Raw genomic sequence first — 23332 nt, 5'->3', positions numbered from 1 at the left:
ACGCCATAAAAACTGTTATTAGAATTATAGACACATTTTGGCTTGACTGCGATGAGAGCTGTTTTAAGCAACAGAATTACTAACCCACCAACAGTGTTATTGAAACAAGCCAAGGACCCACAGGATATATCCTGTAGCTAATGATGCACTGACTGTGCCAATCAACAGGTCCCCACTTCTGTCTGCTCAGCAGGCCCCCACCTGTCTCCTGTCCATTTCTCAAGAGCCGCAGACTGGGAAAACAGCCAAATGAACAAAAAACACACTCTTTAGAATTGTGTCAAAAGTAGGAATAAAATTGTTCTGAATGAGGTTTGAACCTGTGAGGATCATGCTCAGACCATGGACTCTGAGGCTCAAACCTGTACTTTCTACTTCTTTCTTGAGCATATTCCATTTATTAAGCACCTGTTACATGCCAGGCACTGTGCTAGGTGCATGACAAGCATTATCTCATTTAATTCTTCCAAGGACATTTTAAGATGTTTTGTATATGAGGAAATGAGGCACAGAGCAGGTAAGTCATGTGTCCAATCTCACACAGCCATTATATGGCAGATGACCCAGCCATCCCATTACTGGGTATATACCCAAAGGACTATAAATCATGCTGCTATAAAGACACATGCACATGTATGTTTATTGCAGCATTATTCACAATAGCAAAGACTTGGAACCAATCCAAATGTCCAACAATGATAGACCAGATTAAGAAAATGTGGCACATATACACCATGGAATACTATGCAGCCATCAAAAATGATGAGTTCATGTCCTTTGTAGGGACATGGATGAAATTGGAAATCATCATTCTCAGTAAACTATCGCAGGAACAAAAAACCAAACACCACATATTCTCACTCATAGGTGGGAATTGAACAATGAGAACACATGGACACAGGAAGGGGAACATCACACTCTGGGGACTGTTGTGGGGTGGGGGCAGGGGAGAGGGATAGCATTAGGAGATATACCTAATGCTAAATGACGAGTTAATGGGTGCAGCACACCAGCATGGCACATGTATACATATGTAACTTACCTGCACATTGTGCACATGTACCCTAAAAACTTAAAGTATAATAATAATAAAATAAAATAAAATAAATTGAAGAGAGGTCTGTGCATCTCCAAAGCCCACACTCATTTCTGCCTCTTGCTGCCATGACCCCCAAGCTAAACCGTCTAGATAAATGACCCTGTAAGGCCAACACAATGTGCACTCAGAGTAATGAACATGAGCCCTTTCTCATCAGTACTTTAATGATGTTTCCTAAGCTGTAGCAGTCCAATTTCTACCTCCACAATGTTTGCCACATCCACATACCTTTTCCTTTTACATTATCTCCCAATTCCTTTCATCAAATCATCCCACTTTTTTGACTGAACTTTATTTTAAAAGGAAACCTTCTGCATTATCACAGTTCATATCACTTGCTATAAGTAATTAAATTTTAAATACATAATAATTAAATTTAAAAGGCCATCTGAATATCACTTAAAATCAGCTTGTGCACTACATGCTACATACCATGTCTAGTGAAGCTCTGCTATAAACATCATTTTCTCATATGTATGTATATATTTGTATATATACATATATAGAACTTTTATTATGGAAATTTTTATGAACAGTTTCAAAGCAAATGTGAAAAGAATAGTGTAATAAACCCACGTACTGATCACTCAACTTCAACAATTATCAACTCACACCTGCTCCTGTTTCATCTGTACCCCAAGCCACTTCCCCAACCTCCCTATTATTTTAAAGCAAATCTGAGACATCGTATCATTTCATTCACATATACAACAATCTTGATAACAGCAAACATGTGAAGAATGTTTGCTAGATGCCAGACAGGTAAAGCATAGCAAATGCACACTCATATATCTACAGTCACCACAACCTTGAGACTCTTATCCCCATCTTCAATGTGGAGGGAAAAGGAAAGTGGAAGCATAGACACAAAGGCAACTTGCCCAAGGTCCCACAGCTGGTAAGTGGCATAGCTGGGACTGAACTCAAGCAGTTCATGCCCTTAACCTACAACACTGTTTCTTGGCATTCTAGGTGAATGCAACATGCTTTTCCCTTTGCATAGAGCTGGCCCAGAATGAGTTTCCTGGAGTTGGTGTGTGGAGCCCATCATCTTTGCTGTCCCATCTCGGCACCCCGGCCACATCACCATCAGGTTACCAGAGAGGAGCTGCTGCCTTGAGACATGAGGCAGGAAGGGTGGACACTGAGGTCCCTGCAGCTTCTGCTTGGGGCAGAATGTGGGGCCAGCATGTAAGGCACGAGCTCCTGGGCTGGGGGTATTAAAGACAGTGTGTTGCAGCTGATACAGATACAGAAGTTGACCCTTGATAATCATTTAGTACTTGATGCCATTGCTCTTCTTTTCAGCCGACACCATCTTCACACAGGCACTGATTTCTCCAAGGCCTTGTTTCCTGAGAAGGTGGCTGCTGCCTAGGTTGGCCTTGACTGCACTGGGATCGGGCAGGGAGGAATGCCTTTTGTCTTGATTGAAACCCTCCACATTCATTTGCTTTCAGCAGCATGCAGAGTCCTGGTTTAAAGAGGGGGTGAGAGGGCTTAAATGTCTCCAAAGGTTTCTGAGACATGGGATTTCTCAAGAGAGAAAGGGTGATGATTTCAGAGTAAAGGAATCAAAAGCACATGTACTGCCTTTCTCCGTGCATACAGAGTGACTTAAATACGAAGGGAAGAAAGCGTTAGGAAAAACAGTTTTGAGTTTCGTTGAACCAACATTGGAAAAATGCAGCAAGACCCTTTCCAAATCCAAAGCAGAACCGTGTCCTTCCACCTCTGTGGAAAACTCTTCTGGTCTGGAAACCAGGTCTCCTGGGGCTGCCAAGAGTCCCCAGCCTCGGCAGAGTACCTCCCCCTACTTCCTCTGACAGAGAAGCAGATGGTCTCAAAGCCACCCTCCCTAACCCCAAAGCCCATTGAAGGGGGGCAGGGAGACTGTGCCAAGGCTGGCAATTCCCCTCGGCAGAATCTTCCCTTTCCTTGTCTCTGGTGCCCAACAGAGGCAAGAATGTGTGCGGGCCCTTGGCTGGGTAGTTTCCATTAGGAAGCAAGGAGCTAAACAGGTTCGGAGGCTCTCCAGGGATGTGTGGGGTTTTGGGGAACGGTTTTGTATTCTGGTTTTCTAAACCAATCTCTCCCCCTCCCTCTTTCTCCTCCCTTTTCCAGACTCTAGTAACAACTATTCTACTTTCTGCTTCTACAAGATCAACTCTTTTAGATTCTACATAAAGTCACCAATCAAACTCGAGCCAAAGAGGATGAATGTTTATTGTAAGGCTGCATGTAGGTGCTCAGCCAGGCCCCATAAACAAGAGTTACCTTCAGGAGGCCACTGTTTTCCCATGGTTCTGACATTCTCGTGACCTGGTGTTCCTCTGTCTCCTCTGGTTGCTATCAGCTGCCCTTTCAATAGTCCCTGCTATCCTGTTATCCCATTGCTTCTAAAACTTGATTTCTGCCTTTTATCTGCCTGCCTGCTCTCAACTATCTCTCTTAGGTACCACAGAGGAGAAGATCTGATTGGGCCCATTAACCACAATACCAAACTCTGAGTTTCTATTAAACAGCATCCTGCAACAGCCCATCTCGCTGGCCTTTGAGGGGCTGCCTTTGGCTGGGCCTCAATGCCTGATCTAATCAGTTGTGGCCAGGAGGCAGAGACATACAGTTAATCTCAAAGCAACCAATACAGAAGCAGCTACCTCCAGCCACTTTGTTTAGACCAGGTACATGGAGGCAGGAGGAGAATGAAAAGTCCACCTCAGCACCCTATGTTGCCCTAAACATTGAAACAAAGGCCCAATGATCCTAGGCAGAGTATCAAAGGCTACCAATGAAAGAGCATCAGAGGCTAACAATTAAGCCTCAGCCTAAGAGAGGGGTGTGTGTGCGTGTGTGTGTGTGAACAGCAATGCTGAGTTTCGATTAGGTAAACCTGTTTTGTAACATGGTCTAGCCTTTTAAATCCCAACTGTCATGGAGGCCTCTGCTTTCCAGGAAGTTATTCCCATTGGCAGTTATTTCTGCAATCGTGGTTGTTATGAAACCCTTTATTTTGAAAACACAAACACATTTCAAAACAAGGCTTCTTACACATTCAGCTTTCTCTGGTCCACTGGGAGCAAAATGGCGCAGATGTTTCCCTGTGGCCCATATACTTGTATGTTATCCTGGTGGGCCATTCAAGTCCCAAAATCCATCTTGCAGTCACCATGGAAAAATGCAGAGGCATGCTGCGGGAGGATGCATGTCAACTCATCCCAAGCACTCCCTTCAGCCAGCTCCCTGCCCCACACGTGGCAGAGCCATGACACAATGGCCTGTTCCTCTGAGAGTAATTCATTATGTAATTAAAAGCTTTTTCATCAAAGTCATTTTCTAAAGCAATCACTGGGATAGTATCAATTAGGAAACACTAACAGAGAAGGAGCTGGGCCCTGATGTCAGGGCTCATGCCCTTAAGAGTTTACATAAGTTTTCAGATGCTTGTGCCAGGGACCCTGACAGAATGCTGGGTAAGAAACAAACAGCACATGCTCTTCAGTCTTCAGTGGACCTTTCTGGAGAGGGTCTGTTCCCACAAGCCAGGCTCACAAAGAACCAGGGCGAAGTGATGGAAAGAAATGGGCTTTGAGATGACACCAACATGGATTCTAATCCCTGCTCCAACTGTTACCAGCTGTGGGAACTTGGGCAAGTCAAGTAAGCTCTCTGAACGTCAGTTTCTTCATCGGAGTGGCATGGTCTGCCCAGAGGTCTCTGGAGAAGCAAAAGTCCTCTCCTCAGGCTGCTCAGCAATCACCAGCCACAGAGGGTTTTCCCCAACCCTCCTGGGTCCTGTTCATAATGGGTTTGGTTCAGAAAACTCCCCCTAAGCATAGGGCTTACTTGCTGAAAGAGCTCACTCTGAAAAGAGATGATAGGCAGGCAAGTGTCGTCACAGCACCACCTGACCAGGGCAATGAGAAATGAGTGCACTGATATTTTAGGAAGCACAGAGGCAAGATCAGGGAGAGCCTCCTGGAAGAGGAGACAGAGGGGTGAGAGGAGAAGTTTCCAAACAATGAGATGGGATGAGCACAGGCTGAGGTGATGAGGTGGGAACTGTGGGCAAGACCAGGTCTCCAGCTGCAGAGTTAAGGAGCTCACTCTCCAGATGCAGGTTTGGGAAGATGACTCAAGCCCAAGTGAGGAAAACAGACTGGACAGGTGAGACTCAGAAGAACGCAGAGGCAGCCATTCAAGGAAGGAGGGCAGCTTGGTGGCCCGCTGACAGTTGAGCCAGGCTTATCTGTACTGTGCAATCAGAAGGAAAAACCAATTTGACAAATGGAAAAACCCTCATGTGTAGGAATCAAGTTACCTAGCATACCTGGCACACAAGTTGGATATCCTACAGCCCTTCCCCTGGCTGTCCTCCTAAGGCAAGCCCCGTGGGCCAGCCAAGCTACCCTAGCCCATGCTGTGGGCCACTATACTGTATACCGCAGGGGCAGGATGTGGTCAGGGGAGGCCAAGATGGGCCTCAGGAAACAGCAGGGGAAACATTGCCGCATCTGACCCAACACAACTGTCAGCTGGCTGAGCCATCCACTCCGTCAGGCCCAGGCCAGACCTTCCCCCATCTCGGAAATGACACAGAACTCTCCTTGCTATCCTTCTGCCTGCCGCTACTATGGGCTGAGCGAGCCCCCTGCCTCTCAGCCAGATGTCCACTCGCTGCTGCCTGATGACAGAAGTGCTGACCACAGCCATCTAGGTTGTACACTGTGTACCCCAATGCCCCACCCACGAACTTGGTGTTGGAAACTAGTTCCCTGGTGTCGATTTTCATGACTGGTCATCTAATGAATTCACTGTGCCTCTAACCATGCTGAGATTCCAGAAGGTTGCCATGGTAACATGCTACAGGCCTGGCCTAGACTGAGAGGCCTTGGGGAGATAGTGGGTTATGGAGCCCTGATGAAAACAGAGCCCAAGGTGGAGCAGTGAGCAGCTCCCACCGGCTGGGCCAAGGAGTGCTTTGCACTCTCCATCCCTGCTCTCATCTGCAGCACAGTGAGATGAGCTGTACCCACAGCCCATGCAAAACCAAGCTGTCTGCCTCAACTCATGATGCAAAAGGGAAAATATACCCAGTTGTCCCTCCACCCCATTAGAACCAGATATGCATAATTTGTACATTGTAGACTTTAGAGAACATATAAAGAAGCAATGCCAGACCTGTGCAATTTAAACACACACATGTAGCCACTTTTCTCATTGCTCACTCCTGGACCCTGCCTTTCTTTCACCATTCCCCCATCCTGGACAACACCTCCCTTTCTCTTACTTTATATGAGCATTGGACAAGACTTAAGCTGCTCCTCCTACCTGAGACCTCCTTAACTCCTCTGGTCCACACTGCCTTTCCCCTTTCCTAAGCTGCAACCAAACACACTTCTGAGCACTGGGTGTCAGCTGTTGGTCTCCTAGTGTATCCTGCCTGACAGCCTGGTTTCCCTATACACTTCAAAGGTGTTGCATCTCCCTCTCTCACTCAGAACCCAGCACAGGGCCAAGCACATCGTAGGCACTCCATGCAGATTTTTCTGACATGTAACTGCCAACCTTGAGACTGCAGCCACAAGGTAGCAGTTTAGAAAATATCTCTGAAAACAGCCAGGTCAGCCCCCTTCTGGGAGATGCAACAACCCTTGGGGCACCAGAACCAGGGGTCAAGGAAGAGGTCTGAGCCCCTGCGAAGGGCATCCAGTCTCCAGCCCCAGTGCCCTGGCAGAGCTATGCAGCCTCAGCTGAACTTGCCCATCACCACATTCCCACCCACTCATCCCTGGGCCAGGCCCCCAATCTCAGGCTGACCTTGGGGCTGTGTGCCAAGGAACTGACAATGGCACTGGGCAATCCTAGCCAAGTTCAAGTTCATGTGATGGGCTATTACAGTAAGGGGGCTCATGGGCACTGGATGGGAGCCTTAGAAAAGGGGAGCCCAACACCTTTGAAGAAGGTGGTGGCCTTTCCATTAAAGTAGCCCCCAAGCTAGAGACCTGGCCTCCATCATGCTTGGCCCCTCACTCCTCATCATGCTGCACGTTCAGTCATCCAACCAATACATCCTGTCGGTGGCATCCAGCTCTGTACCCTCCACCTGACCTCCATGGCCACAGTTCTCCTCTCAGTCACCTGGGTAATGACCACAGCCTCCTCATGGCCCCAGCCCCCAGCCTCACTCCCTCCATTCCATACTGTCAGCTCTCAAAAACTTAAAGCTGCCCCATTGCTGTCCATAGGATGGAGTCTGAACTCCTTAGTCTTGCTCACAAGACTGGCCTGTACCCTGCGAGGCTAAGAACCTGCCTCTCTATGCTGCCTCCCGCTGCCTCCATCCATGACTCAAGGTTCCAATCACACTGAACACTTGTAGGGCCTTGACTGGGCCATATTCCATCTTAATTCGGGACCTCTGCAAAGGACACATAGACACTTAGACACACACAACTTCACTAGGCACTATCCTGATGTCTATTTCTCAAATGTCCTTCCCTAAACCCCTGGGTTGCACTAGATGTCTCCCTTCTATGTGTTCCAGGGTTCCCCATGCTACCAAACCCTTTCTCTGTGAGTTGAGCTCACAGGGGTAGAAACAGATGACCAGATGACTGGTGGGCTGTGCTGGTCTCTGCCAGATGAGGACACAATCAAGCCTTTGGTCAAAGATATGCCATCTGTGTGACCAGGCCTGTCTTCACTGGGCTCAGAGAACCAAAGAAACTGGGCTGGGCTAGGCAGCCAGACTGCAGGGCTCCTTGCTCCATAGAGATGCCGCAACTAAAGCTTCTCGCCGCAACTAAAGCTTCTCCCCACTCCTCAGTGCCTCCCTTTCTACCTAGAGGACCCAGCCAGTTCCCACAAGGGTGCAACCAGAGCCTGCAGGTTCCTGCAGGAACTCTACTAGATGAGCAGTTAGTGACAGGAAAGGCTTGAGAACATTCTGGAAAGAAGACATTCCTGGCCTAGAAATCCTATGTACTGTTAACTCTCTCTGGGAAGAAGAAAGAGCTGCGGGTCATGCCAACACCCAGGAGTCTCCTTTGGACATCCCATTAATAGAGTGGGGCTCCCTAGGAATGCGTTTGCTGCTCTGCTGATCCAGAGGGATATTCCACCAAACCACCCAGCACATCCACCCCCAAGGCAGCAGCCCCAGTCCAGGGGACCTTACAGTGTGCATGCCCCTGTGAGTGGTTCTTCCTCCTGACTCATGAGTATGGCTCAGCTCTGTGCTGGGCAGGGGGAAGTCAGCATGTTGGGTTTTTGTCTGCAGGAGAAATCTCCCCACTGCCCACCCATGGTCCACAAACAAGAGGCTCCTAAGCTTTCCAATGACCAGGATGGAGAGATGTCAGTTAGTCTCTGTGACGGTTTATTTTATGTGTCAACTTGGCTGGGCCATGGTACTCAGATCTTTAGTCAAACACGTCTGGTTGTTGCTGTGAAGGTATTTTTAGAATGATGTTAACATTTAAATCAGTAGACTTTGAATCAAACAAATTACCTTCCCCGATGTGAATGGGTCTCATCCAATCAGTTGAAGGCCTTAGACTGACATCCAAGGAGGAGAAAACCTGCCAGCAGACTGCCTTCAGACTCAACTGAAACATCACTTCTTCCCTGGGTCTTTAGCCTGCAGCCTACTTGCTCTCTCTTGTCTGTCTGTCTGTCTGTCTCTCTCCCCCTGCCCCTCCACACATACACATACACAGACACACACACAGACACACACACACACACACACACACACACAGTCATGCATTGCTTAACAACAGGGATACTTCTAAAGAAATGCATCATTAGGCAATTTTATCATTGTGTGAACAGCATCGAGTGTACTTATACAAACCTAGATGGTATAGCCTACATGGTATATCACACATCTAGGCAATGTGGTATAGCCTATTGCTCTTAGCTACAAACCTGTATAGCATGTTACTACACTGAATACTGTAGGCAATTGTAATGCAACAGTAAGAATTTATGTATCTAAACATAGAAAAGGTACAGTAAAAATACCCTATAAAAGATTTAAAATTTTTGCTTACCCTGAACAGAGCCTGCAGGACTGGAAGTTGCTCTGGGTGAGTCAGTGTGTGGGTGGTAAGTGAATGTGAAAGGCTAGAATATTACTGTACACTATTGTACACTTTATAAACACTGTACACTTAGGCTACACTAAATTTATTTTTTAAAATGTTCACTCTTCGATAATAAGTTACCCTTAGCTTACTGTAACTTTTTTACTTTATAAACTTTTCAATTTTTTAACTTTTTGACACTTTTGTAATAACACTTAGATTAAAACACACATTGGGCTGGGAGCAGTGCCTCAAGCCTGTAATCCCAACACTTTGGGAGGCCAAGGCAGGTGGATCATGAGGTCAGGAGTTCAAGACCAGCCTGTCCAAGACAGTAAAACCTCATCTCTACTAAAAATATTTAAAAATTAGCCAGGCATGGTGGCGGGTGCCTGTAATCCCAGCTACTCGGGAGGCTGAGGCAGAGAATTGCTTGAACCTGGGAGGCAGAGGTTGCAGTAAGCCGAGACCACACCACTGCCCTCCAGCCTGGGTGACAGAGCGAGACTCCGTCTCAAAAAACTATATATATATTATATATTTTATATATATTATATGTATATTTATATATTATATATAATATATATTATATATATTTATATAATATATAATATATTATATATTATATATAATATATTATATATTATATATTATATATTATATATTATATATTATATATTTAATATTATATATACACACACACGTTGTGCAGCTATGCAAAAATATTTTCTTTATATTCTTATTTTATAAGCCTTTTTCTATTTTTAATTTTTTTAACTTTTTAACCTATTTTGTTAAAAACTGAGACACAAACATACACACAGGGTTAGAGTCACCAATATCACTGTCTTCCACCTCCACATCTTGTCCCACTGGAAGGTCTTCAGGGGCAGTAACATGCATGGAGCTGTCATCTCCTACATTAACAATGCCTTCTTCTGGAATTCCTCCTGAAGGACCTGCCTGAGGCTATTTTACAGTTAATTTTTTTAATAGGTAGAAGGAATTCACTCTAAAATAATGATAAAAAGAATAGTATAGTAAATACATAAACCAGTTATATACTTGTTTATTATCATTATCAAGTATTATGTGCTGTACATAATTGTTATGTACTAGACGTTTATACGACTGGCAGTGCAGTAGGTTTGTTTATGCCAGCGTCACCACAGACACGCAAGTAATGCATTGTGCTTCGACATTATGATGGCTACAGCGTCACTAGGCAATACAAATCTTTTACCTCTGTTATAATCTTATGGGACCAGCATCCTATATGCAGTCCACCATTGACTGAAACATCACTATGCAGCACATCACTGTGTGTGACACACACACACACATACACACACACACACACACACACACACACATTCTACTGACGCTATTTTTCTGGAGAGCCCTAATACAATCTCCCTCCCTGTTCTGGATTCTGCCTTGGCCACCCTTTGCTAAGGTGCTTGAGTGCATAAACACACACACATGATACCCACCCACAAGTAAACTTTAGGTCCTTATTCACCCACAGACACCTGTGGTAAGTCCAGATGATACAAACAGTTGGAAATGGGTACAAGGTCCCGGACAAGGTGACCCCATGCCAGTCCTCCCTCAGACTAATTTACAGATGGCAGCCTCCCTGAGGGCAGGCAGGTGGGGTAAGTGCTCTGCCACCTACTGAGTGCATATTCTTGGACATGCAACTTGTCTTCTCTGAGCCTTAGCTTTTTCTTCCAGAAAATGGGGATAATAATACTACATGTGTCACTGGATTATTAGAAGAATGAAATGAGATAGAGTGCCTAACACAGCTCATCACTACTCCCAACAGGACAGTTCCAATAATTCAATATTATTCCCTCTTATGGTACACACCCATGTCCACACTGTCCAATCTATACACACAAAGACTGTTAAACAGGGCTTACGGTTCTCTTCACGGAGGCCTCAGGAGAAGTCTCCATGCTTGCTTTTAAATCAACTCTTCATTCCCACACAGACTGACCACCATTATCTCCTTTGACTCTCACTGTATCATGTGGTAGCAGGTGGCTAACCCCATGCACCAGGTAGGAAAGTGAAGCAGAGGCACAGCCCATGATACACTTTGTGTGAGACGAGCTAAAACCTGCAGCTCCTGGCTCCAATTCCTAAGAACTCCTCTACTCAGCAGGGCTCTGCAGATTCCCACTGGGTCCACTTGTGCAGATGGGCCTGTGAGGCCACCCATGCCAGAGGCAGCTCCCTGCACCCTCAGTAAAGGCTTCCTTACCTCTAACCCAGATCTTCCTGCTCGGCTCAGCCTGCTTCTTTGGATTTAACCAGAGTTGCCACCCTTAACCACATCTATTCCATGTCTCTGTTCTTGTGTTCTCCCAAATATCCAGAGCCCAGTTTCTTTCCTTTCTTCTCTCTTAAGATTTATTCTCCAAGCTTCAGCCTTACAAATCTGCCCTAGCCAGAATCTTCTTGGGACACAATAAAAACACAAAGAGTTCTTCACTTGAGGCTTTCTCTTGGCAACCATGTGTAAAGACTCCCAAACAACATATAAAATAAATTAATCTGGTATTTAGGACCTTGTCTGAACACAGAACTGGACCAACTGGAGAGGCAGGGTGTGTCTGGAAGGACACAGGCACTGGTGGTCAAGAACCTGCCTTCTACTCTTCTCTCTGCTACTAGCCAGGTGGCCTTGGGCAGCTCATTTTGCCTATTTGTGCTTCAATTTCTCCAGTTATGAAATAAATGAGTGAGTTGGATAGAGTTGGATAATTTCTAACGTCCTAAATATCTGGGATTCTCTGACGTACTGGTTCATCCTCACATATAAGTTATCACTTACATAAGGAAGAAATCTACATCATGGGTGTTACTCTTGTCCCAAGCCTCTGGCAGACATCACTGGTTGACAACAGCATTCTTTCCTTCTAAGACAGACCAAGCCTCAGAAGATTTCTCTACAGAGCACTCCAGTAGCTACTACCAATCAACCAGTACAAATAAATACAACTATTTGTATTAGAAACATTCAAGACCCTGAAAGCTTGTCCTCATCAGGATCCTCCAATACTGCCCCACCCAGGTGTGGGGCCTGCTGGGGCTCTGCAGTGTCTCTGAGGCTGGATTTCAGGACTCAACTAGTCTCCCACAGATGTCTGGACCATCAGGCAAGCTGGACCTGTCCTGGTCACTCCATAACTCCCTGGCATCTGGTGCCCACAACCCAGGGCCCACAGAAGCCTTGGAAGATGTCTCAGAAGCAGAAACTTCTGTCCTAAGCAACAATTCCAGAGAAGTGGAGACACAAAGCGTGGGCCAGGGCATTGCCAGACCCACCCCAGGGCTGCCCAACACACACACGCACACCACACCCACGCTCTCTGTCCAGCTCAGGTATTCACGCGTGCACACTCACACACACACCCCCGGAGAAGAGCTCCTGGGTGAAAATGTCCTGCAACAGTGCCATCTAGTGGGAGCCGGGGTCTGTCCTGCCCTCGCAGATTTCCCCTGTGAGCCCCAGGGAGATGGTCTTAAGATCCAGAGATGTGAAAGTTGTGGCTGCTTCTTGTGAAGAAAAATACAAAATAAGCGATAACGGGAGACCCTGTCTACCTTGGGATGTCTCACTGCCCCCCTCAATTCCCACCTGTACACAAGGCTAACTGGCCCAACCACCACCATCCCTCTATCTACTACACATCCCCAAATCCCTGCTCTCTGCCTTCAGCCCTGTGAAATTCTGCCCCCCTGGGGTCCTGCTACAGCGCCTTCTACCCCAGTATATGGTCTCTGACTCAGTCACACATTTTCAGGAAACATGGGGAGGACTCTAGCCAGATTCTAGCTCAGCTATTCCCCAGTTTTGTAGTTTCCTGCATCCGAACCTCAGTTTACTCTTCTGTGAAATAGGAGAATTCCTTTGTGACTAGGTTGCTGTGAAGATTAAACAGCCTTTTCCAGAAGGTCTCTGGCTGTGATGCCTGAAAAATCCCGGCAGCACCAAGGAGGTTCACAGCGCTAAGATGGTCAGGAAGGCTATTTGCTAGAGGCCAGGATAGTTCTCAACCCTATAGGGGATGGGAAACCCAGATAGTCCCTCTCCCTCAACACTGGGAACTCTGCCCCATCCCTCTTACATGGGTGGGGCAAGACCACATCCTTTTAAATAACTAAATATAACATAGGGTCCCAAGCAGGAGAACCCCTCCTTGCCTTTTAGAGACTATGGGAAGATCTGTCAGAGCTTAATGCTTTCAGGCTGGGAGCGGTGGCTCACACCTGTAATCCCAGCACTTTGGAAGGCCAAGGTGGGAGGATCACTTTGAGCTCAGGAGCTTGAGACCAGCCTGGGCAACACGGCAAAACTTCATCTCTACAAAAAAAAAAAAATACAAGCTGGCCATGGTGATGCACACCTGTAGTTCCAGCTACTCAGGAGGGTGAGGTGGGAGAATCACTTGAGCCCAGGAAGTGGAGGTTGCAGTGAGTTGAGATCATGCCACTGCACTCCAGCCTGGGTGACAGAGTGAGATCCTATCTCAAAAAAAAAAAAAGGAAAAAAAGAACTTAATGCTTTCAGGTTCAAATGTTTCCAGCCAGTGTAACAGAACAGAAATACTGTCACTGATCATGGCAGAGGACTCTAAGAGGAGCAAGAGCATTACTAATCCCTCCTCAGCAAAGGAGAATTTTCCCCGGGGTCTGGGAGACTAGCTGTACACAGAGGGCTTTTGTAAGGAAGTCAAGGGACAAGGAGGCCCTGGAAGCCAGGAGGCTGCTGTGGCTGAACAGGAGGAGATGGAACAGTGTTGCTGATTCTGCAGCCTGGGGATGATGACACCCCAGGCCCCAGGATACAGTGTCCAGCCACCCTCCCTGCTTGCAGAGGAAATGAAGAGGGTATGAAATGCCCATTCTTCATACCTACAGGAAGGGGAAGAAGCCTTAGGTGGTGCTCCTAAATGGCCTGTGTTGCCTAGGGAAGGACCACTGGATACTGAAGCAACCACATCCAAACTCAACTTCAACGCTCATTCATTTGCTGCATGGGTGGCGGCCCAGAACACAAGCAGCTTCTCAAAAGGAAGCTTCATGGCTAGGCAAAAGCTGAAAGACACCTCCTCAAAGTGAAAAAGTAACCAGCAAATCTAATAAGGTCAGCCCCAGTGAGAAACCTGCAAAGCAACCAAGATGACATGAACAGCAACAGCCAGGCCCTTCCCGCATCGGGGGCAGGTGCCAACAGCATCAGAGTCCTGTGGGCCAAGGGCCAAGAGCATCAGAATCTGGCAGAAGAGACAATTCCTCTCTCGACTTGGCAGATCCAGTCTCCCAGTGTGAACCTGCCTTTTGGCCTGAGAGCCAGCAGCCCCAGCCGACAAATACAGTGTCCTTGCCTCTACCTGAACTTAATTCAAACCATTCTGCTCAACCCTAATTTGGAGCTTTTATTAGGTTTTAAGTTACACTATATATGGCACAATAGAAATATTTTTTCAGTGTTAAATTAGAAACATACCACAAGAGGATTTTTTAAAGCCTTTTACAACATTGTAGACTGAAATGTCTTCAACTCTGCAACCAAAATCTAACCAAGGTAACCTTCACAGGAGAAACTTTGATATCAAGAGAGGTATGTATCCTCTGGAATGTGCTTTTCTTCCTCTTTTCCAAAAGCAGTCAACAATATTCCTCTAATCAGTCTGGGGTGTGTTAGCATTGAAAGCAGGCATACTCTGGGGGTATTCCCAGGAGAAATAATGGCAGATACAGGCAGAATAAAATCACCATGCCCCCTGGCCTTTCAAATGAACATGTCCATCACCACCATCTGTCATATAAAGTGAGGCCTGGAGAGCAGGTCGTGCTCCGAATGGATCAGGCTAGGGTTCCTTGCTTGCCTCACACTTGAAGCACTCTGTACAGGAGACCATTTCTGTGGCAAGAGAGGGGCTAGAGACCAGGACACAGATGGTCTAAGCTCCAGGTGGCCCAGAAGTGCTTATGCTAAGAAATGTTTGGGCTGCCCCGCTAAGAACAGCTCCTCCACGTAGCACTCCTCACACTCTTAGATGAGGAGCTCTGGGAGCTCATTTGCATCCTGGCTGTAGCCCTGCTGAACATCATAAGGACAGCCTGTTGAAGGACACAGACTCAGGCATATGACCTGGCACATGGCAGAGTCCAATGCCTACCTTTGACATTTTGGACCCAACTTGGAATTTTTGAATGATTATAGTTGTCTTTTGAAGAAAATCAAGGCAATGAATAAGAGGCAGCTGATAAGTGCTGGGAGAAAGAAACATGACAATCATGAGAATATGCCTATATTTGACCCACACAGAGCAATCTAATTTCCTTGAATTATACCAAGAAACCCTGAACTCTAAAGCCAGAGCATCACTCTCCAAGGTTGCTCTTCACCCCTGTGATCTGACCCTTTTCTCAAGGGCAGAGCATCTGGCCAACTTGATGCCACTGATACCACAATAGAGGCACTGCAAGCACAAGTCCAGGAGGACAAATGGCCCCTCTGGAGAACGGGGACAGGGTGTGTTCATTCCTCAGAGCACTGGGTAGGATGGGGCTGTGTTTGCTACCAACCCCATAAGCCAACTGGTCAAGTGACAAATGCTGAACAGAATAAAAACAATCTGGCCCCTCCAAGCACGGGGCCTGAGGTTGCATAGGCACCTCTGAGAGGTCGCATTTGAGGATGTGCCCAGCCCACAGCTCTGCCCCTGACCCCTCTAATCCTGGGGCTTCCCATATGCCACAGTCAGCGCTGGGTCTGGTCCCTGCTAACTGCTGTGGGTATGGATCTTGGTACTATGGGAGGCTCCTGTGGGGCTATGGAGACTAAACCCTCATGGAATGGCAAGGGACGTGCACAAGCCATGGGCCTGAATGCTGTATCACTCGGACACACATTCCAGGAGGAATTCCAAGCAGAAAAAGGCTTTGGGCTGGGAAAGGCATAAAGAGCTCCCAGAAAGACAGGCCTAGAGTTGGGCCTTGACTGATGGGCAGAAAAGGGAGCGTATTTAAGGCAAATGGTATCTGGCCACAGCTAAGACATGGAGATGGGGATGACACAGTGTGTTCCGCAACAGCCACTGTGGGACAAGGGTTGCCCTTGGAGACAAGCAGGAATAAGTAAAATTTCATCCTCCCAACTTCACTCCCTGGTGTGTCTCCATCGCTGAGAGTCCCTTGAGGGGTATCTTCAGATCTGAATGCCACCTGGCAGACAGAGCAGGCTGGGCTGCTGGAGGAGTGCTGAACCTCCCCTCCTGGCCCAGGCTGAAGGCTTTCACAGCGACTGAAGACTTGGGAGAAGCCGGCTAGTCCCACTGCCCTCTCCCCCACAATCTCGGGTGGCTGCTTCTCCCATTGATAACTCCCTGAGATCAAGTTCGCTCTGCCCTGCTTCCAGACGTAGGGATCAGAGTGAGCCCTGGGCCTTGGGCACAGCCCCCAGATGCTGAGCAGGTTGAAACCCAGACTGAGGCCCAGCCCCCTGCCTGCCCTCAGCCTTGGGAATATCACCGCCCAGGATGGAAACCCAGGGAGCCCCACTGCATTAGAAGGCGGGGGATGGAGCAGTCCAGACCCCTAATGTCAGGAAAAAGTGCTGGTCTGGCTTTCACCTGACCCCTACAAGAGGAAAAGGCCAAAGGTCTGAAGTGGCCCACGGCAGGCACAGCAGCCCCCCAGCTTCTGGGATCTGCCGGGCCTCAGTCTCTCGCTACAGTACCAGTCTCCCTTAACCAGACTCAAGCGGCATATCTGTTAACCCAGCTCACGCCCCTCCACTCAGTCCCTCCTACCTCCTTCTCTATCAGCAGAAAGGGGCACCTGGGAGCTCATCTGGGGCTGCCTCAAATGCTGAGTTCTCAGCCCAGCTCCTCCACCTTGCTCTGCCCTAGGCAGGCGCTGCCAGACCCCACTGCATGGAGTGAAGGACAAAAGCGCAAGGGCCCAGTCCCACTCAGCTCATAGCCCCCAGTGACCAGCACAGGACACTAGGAAGGGACCATGAGCCAGATGAGACCAAACCAGCTCCTGCCCCCAACAAAACCTATCTGGGGAAGCTGTTGCTCCTTTGTGTACATAATGAAGGGTGAACAGATTCCCACTGCCCAGGACAGCCCTGGCTTATACCTGTTATCTCTGTCAAATTCACTCTCAAAAGGATTCTACTTGAGATGCTAAATTATGTGGTTACCCTGTTTTACCACTTGCAAGGCTAGCGAGTGCTCAACACAGGATTAGAACCCAGTTCTAATTAGAACCCAGGCTTCAAAGCTCAGGTCCTACCCATTTAGACGTGATGACTAGCAAAGGCTTGAGGGAGGAAGATGGGAAGCAATCTGGGTGGTGCTTCCATAAAGAGGAGCCTACAGGTAGCACAAGAACAAGGAAACACAATAACAGGAAAAATGCTAGAAAATCTCCTATGGCCTGTCACGTGGCCACAGGCTGACAGATGAGCAGGAGAAGAAAGAGCCTAAAGGGCAGAGGAACAGTGCTGCAGAGGTGGCAAGCAGCCTGACCCTCAGGGCTGGGAGAGACAGCCTTGAAGACTCTGCCAGTGATCCCTGGCTAAATGCTAAGATGAGAAGAGATGTATTTTCAAGTAATGGTCTGTTGTCTAAAATATCTCCACGTCAGCATGAACAAAGAGGTTTGATCTCTGGTTAGAAGCTGGCTGGCTATCTAGGACAGCAATCAAAGCTGGACACAACAAGTGCTTGAAAAGACCCTGGGTGGGTAGAGGACGACCCATTCTTCCTCTGGAGCACCACGGACATCTGCTGGGCAGGTCACAGGCAGGCCAGGGTGAAATGTGCAGCCTGGAGACTTGGGGAGGCCTGCAGTGGGGGATGCCGCTGCACCAGGAGTTTAGGCATTAGCCCCTGGAGCTTGCAGTGCTGGACCACAGAGTAAACTGTGAGGGCTCCCAGGGCAGGGGCACCATGTGGGCAGAGCCTGGGGCACAGGCTGGAGGTCTTGGCCTGAGAGGGAGTGTCACAAAGCCCAAAGAGGCCCCTAAGCCATCTTCCCTGCCCCACTCTGCCTCCATCTCATCTTACCTTAGCTCCTCTGAAAGGTCTTCTGAAATCCCACCACTAAGTGGCCTCAGGATCCCCTAAATTTAATTAGAACCCCCTGTTATACAGTATCATAGACTCTGCAATATTCTTTTAGCCAATGAATTTTATCACCATTTATAAATAGAAATGTGTTTGTTTGCTTATTAACTGATTGTCCCCACTATACTGGAAGTTCCAAAGGGCAAGGACTGTGGCTGTTTTATCCAGCAGCACATCTCCAGTATCTAGCACACAAAATAAATGTTTGCAGAGAGGCTGAAAGCATGAAGACATGACTGAAATTCCACCATTAGACACTGTTCCTTAGGTTCTTTCACTTATTCAGGCAACCCACTTTTACCGAGCACCCTACTATATGTCAGTTGGGAAAAATAAGATTTAAAACAAAAATTCTTCTAAGATACAAATAAAATGCCCACAGGAGAGTTCACCTCTAAGATACTACCAGTTACATTAGTGGGAATTTGTTTGGCCAGTTGCCTTCCAGAGGGATAGCTGGTTCAGAGGAGGGCTTGGAGAGGGAGAACCCTGGCAGAAGAAAGAGAGGATTCTGGATGCGGGCACATGGAAGAAGAAGACAAGCCCGAATGTGGCTCTGGGCAAAGGTGAGAATCTGGGGGCTCGGGGAGTAAACAGGAGGTGCCAAGAGGCTGGGCAGGAGCACACGAAGGGAGGGACCATACAGGGAAGATCCACCTCACCATTACCTAACATCACCTCCAGGACAAGCCCTGCATTACATATTTTCTACACATCAGCTCAATCAATCCTCATAGCCACACCAAGAGGTAAGCGGTGTTACCTCATCTCACAGAGGGGCAGCTGTGGCCGGAGGAACTGAGTGACGTGTCAAAGAACACAGGTGACTTGGATTCAAACACAGGCCTGTTGACACTCAGCCCTTTCCCAGCCCGGGGCTGCTTCCAGGGCAGCCTCCATCCAGACTCTGTGTGGGGACCTTCATGTCAGTAATTACAGGCTACAGCACAGCTTCCAATGCTGATTTTAGGAAAGTGTGCTTGGCTTTCACCACAGAGAGCAGGAGGGAGCCACCACCTCCCAGGCTAATCTCACCAGTCAAGGCCTCGGGCCTTGTTTCACAATCAAAAGACCTTGAGAATAAAGGGGCAAGGGTGAAGAAAGTAAATAGTTCACACACTCTTCACCAGTTGCTCCTCCCAGCTTGGGATGGTGGTCAGTGCTGGTCACTAGCCATATCAAAACCAAAGGGCCGGAGGTGGGGGAAGATACCAACGTGAAGGGCAGAGCCTAGAGGCCCCATTGGTCAGAGGGGAATGTTGCTGAGAGGAACTGTACATAGCAAAAAAAAAAAAAACTCTTTCCCTCCACTCTCTCCACAGAACTCTTGCCCCTCTCAACCCCATCGGTCACACATAAGCAGCTCTGGTGGCAGGGGCAGCAGCAGGACAAGGTAGCTCTCCATTGTCCTGCCTGTCTCCAGACAAGAGTGTTTGATGAGAATGGGCAGAAAGGCCAGGCCCCAGCTCCCAGAGGGGCTATCAGGATGTGGGGATAGCAGAGGGGATGCTCAGAGAAGCTGGAGCTCAAAGAAATCAACCCAAGGACTGAGCAGCATGGCCAGATCCCATGTTTTGGGATCCCTGCTATGGAAGCCAAGGCCACACAAGGAAGGGATTTTGTTCCAGCCATAGAGTGAGGAGGGGAGCTCTGGAGCAGGGCCCTCAGGCCTGGATACCTCCACACAGTCCTACAAATCATGTTTCTCGTTGTCTGACGGAATCCCAAGCCCACTCCCTCCAAATCCACTGGGTAGAAAAGGGGTAAAGAAGGTATGCAAAGGATATGGGGGGCTTGAGTAGCCCCAAGGATGTGTCTCTCCCTCACTCCCAAGATTTGTGATTTGACCTCTTCCCATATTCCATGGATGTGGTCATGGACCGGAAGCTGAGTTCCTAGTCCCACCCACCCTTTCTCAGTCACTGACAGAGAACAAATGAGAGTCCAGAGGAGGGGTTGAGAGAACCCAGGTGCTTGCAGTATGCCGACCTGCATTTAAATTCAGGCTCCATACCTGCTGGCGCTCTGCCGTTAAGTCACCTTGGCTGTTTCCTCTTCTGTAAAACAGGGGACAACAAAAGCAACTGCTTCAAAGGACTGCGAAAGGACCCAACAGGCCACGTACCACGAGCACACAGCAACGTGTTCCTCCTCTTCCTTTCTGTGAAGAAACTCCCCTTCCCACCCACCCACCCATGCAGTCCCTTAGCTTCCAGCAAACACCTCTACAGATTCTTCCATCAGTCACAACTTGGCTTCAGCATATAATATCAAGATCCAATAACAATAACAAAAAGAATCCAACACAAGCACATCTTTGTTGAGCCTCTCTGTGGGTCAAGTCATACAAGGGGTGTGAGGATGCTAATAACCTGGTTGGGAAGACCACAGCATCAGCAGGCATATAGCAGATGCTTCAGAAAACCGACCAATGGCTCACAGCCAGTTGACAGTCACTCTTATCCTCATTCCCCTGTTTTCACAATAGGCTGTCACACCCAGAGAATGTGGGGCAGAGAGACTTTAACGGACTTCCTTGAGGTCACCACAGCAGGCTGGTGCCAGAGATCAGGGCAGAGTGGGTTTATTAACAGACTTATCCCTGGCTTGGAGATCAAAATGGCTTGAATTCTCATCAAAAAGTCTGTGTGACCTTGTGCAGGATACTTAACCTCTCTGAACATCAGTTTCTTCTGCAAAATGAGGTGACACCTTTGTCCCAGAATAGAAGTGAGGTCAAGTGTGGTGTCAGGCACTTGGAGGGGCTTAGCGCCTGCCCACCCTAACCCCATCTAAAGTAGCCAGAGGACAGTGACACAATTAAAAAGGCATGAAGTGCCAGACAGCAAGGTTCAGTTCTAGAATATCCTTAGGAGAGCAGCAAGAAAATAGAAAACCACACAGGAGCTTGTTTTTAAAGACAAAGAAAAATATGATTAAGCAGGCCTGAGAATACTGTTATGAAAGAATGAAAATATTTTCCTTACTAGGGCATTTGTAGGTTAACAGCTGATAGGGAGGTGGGAGCAGCCACCACAAGGCCACCAGGCACTTCCAACACCACAGTGTGAGGATCCTTGTGGAGGAGCCACAGCTAAGACCAAGCAGCCCCAAAGGCCAGCTGTGTAAGGGAGCTGTGTTGTTTTAGGGCCTCTGTTTCCAGCCTGTGAAATGGGACTGCCCCATGTCCCCATGTCAGTCCAACCATGGCTCCTTTCTATTGATAAACTGGACTACAGCCACTGTAATTACCATCTCAAGGTCAGGTGGAGGGAGCTGATATAGCTGATATAGGCTCAGAAAGGTTAAGGATTGCTCCTGAAGTCACACAGCTGAGAGAGGTGTGGCGAGACTGCACCAAAGCCAGAGTGGTCTCACTCTGCCACATGGTGTCCCCATCTGGGGGGACTTCACATTCATTCCACTCCATGAGCAGTACTGAGATAAGCCAGACATCCTCTGGCCCATAAGCAAGCTCTCCCAGCAACTCCAATCCCACCTCTCACTTGGGGGCCAGCGTACCTGGTCCTGTCAGCTCTACCTCTCTCCCTGCACCTGACATAACATGTGGGAATTTTCTTTTGGTCCTCGCCCTTGCTCCCTCTGCTCAGGCAACCATGACTGGTTTCCTGCTCCTCTCAAATTCCTTTCCTTCCTCGCACCTTCTCTTTCCCACTGCTGCGGGCCTGACCCAACTCCCCGCATCTGGTTCCTGGGTCACAGCAAGCACCCTCCTGACCTTGCACACTCTTTCTGCCCCTCCCTGATTCCCCCACCGAAATCAGCTTCTGCAGAGCACCACTAAGCTATGGCCCCTTCCACCCACATACCACCCCTCCCCTTAGAATCCTCCTGCACATCCCCACACCCGCCAACTATCTGATACAGTTCATAGCTTTTCACATGTGCTTACAGCCTGTCAGTGTACCAACATTCTCCCCAGATGCACACAGTAGTTGCTCAATATGCATGTTGATGATATCTACTTTTGCACACTGGTCTGATTTACATCACTGGGATACCCTTTTGCTTGCAGGTTCTACCCAAAGCTCCGAGGGTCTGTGACCCAGCAGGGGCCAGTCCCACAGTGTGTGCCCCCACAGCGCGCTCTGATCCATCCTGGGTCCTGCCACTCCTGGGTCTTCCGACCAGGCTCTCACAACGGATCATACCCGCTCTGAGGGGAGTTCACAGTTTAACTAAAGGGACTCAGAGAGGGCCCCTCCCTTGTCCCAAGAGGAGAGCCCCATTCCCCTTTTCCCAGACTAATTTACTGACCTCTGAACTGTAGGAGTGCAGGGTGCTCCACCCCCACTCCACCTTAGGACACAGCCTTACAAAACTTAAAACACTTCTGTGTCCTCAAGATAATCTTAGGGAGGAAACTGAGGCTCTGAGAGGGGTGTGCTCTATTTGCCCAGGGCCCCAGTTCAAATCTTGGTTGTTCTGATCCTTTCCATTACACCATCCCATTCCTCTCCATCCAAATCTCCTTGGAGGGGATGGCAATTAACCCTCAGTCCCTCAGAGAACCACCAGCTGCAGATCCTAAGAATCAGGAAGGTACAGTGCCGAAGGCCTTTCCATGACATCTCCAGTTTTCCTAGGTCCACCTCAGAGGGACTCTGTCAGGTAACCACCACCCAGGAGCAGCTGCAGGTGCTTGAAAAGGTCTCCCTGCTGGTGTGATGGTGACCAGGGGACAGAAGCAACACTGTCTTCTGAGAGCACAGATCCATTCCCCTACCCTCCCTGCAGGTGGCCCCTGGGTAGCACTCCCAGGGAGCTAGGGGGAGGATCTGTGAGAGAAGCTGCCTGTTAAAGTGAGCAGGGGCTATGGGCAGCAGGTCTTTTGTCTACCCTCTCTGTGCTCCACATGCAGTCACAGGCAGGGGAGGAATTGGGAGACGCTCTGAGTGCTTTGAAATATTCAAGCAATGAGACTTTACTGAGCAACAGCTGCCACTTTGACACTTATAGAA

At 48.3% G+C, this 23332-nt stretch overlaps 1 long non-coding RNA gene across 1 annotated transcript; it reads right to left on the bottom strand.

Moving 5' to 3' along the window:
* Positions 1 to 1375: 1375 nt before the first annotated feature.
* Positions 1376 to 20511, bottom strand: LOC129032493 (uncharacterized). Its single transcript, XR_008501370.1, has 3 exons — positions 18291 to 20511; positions 15390 to 15483; positions 1376 to 2573 (listed from the first exon to the last, which is right to left on the bottom strand). It is a non-coding gene; the product is annotated as an uncharacterized LOC129032493 (long non-coding RNA).
* Between the last annotated feature and the right edge of the window lie 2821 nt (positions 20512 to 23332).

This window comes from Pongo pygmaeus, chromosome 2 (genome assembly GCF_028885625.2).
Source record: "Pongo pygmaeus isolate AG05252 chromosome 2, NHGRI_mPonPyg2-v2.0_pri, whole genome shotgun sequence".
In the NCBI taxonomy this organism is placed as follows: Eukaryota; Metazoa; Chordata; class Mammalia; order Primates; family Hominidae; genus Pongo; species Pongo pygmaeus.
Note: the sequence above shows the minus strand (reverse complement) of the source record. Positions and strands in the feature narration are given on the sequence as shown.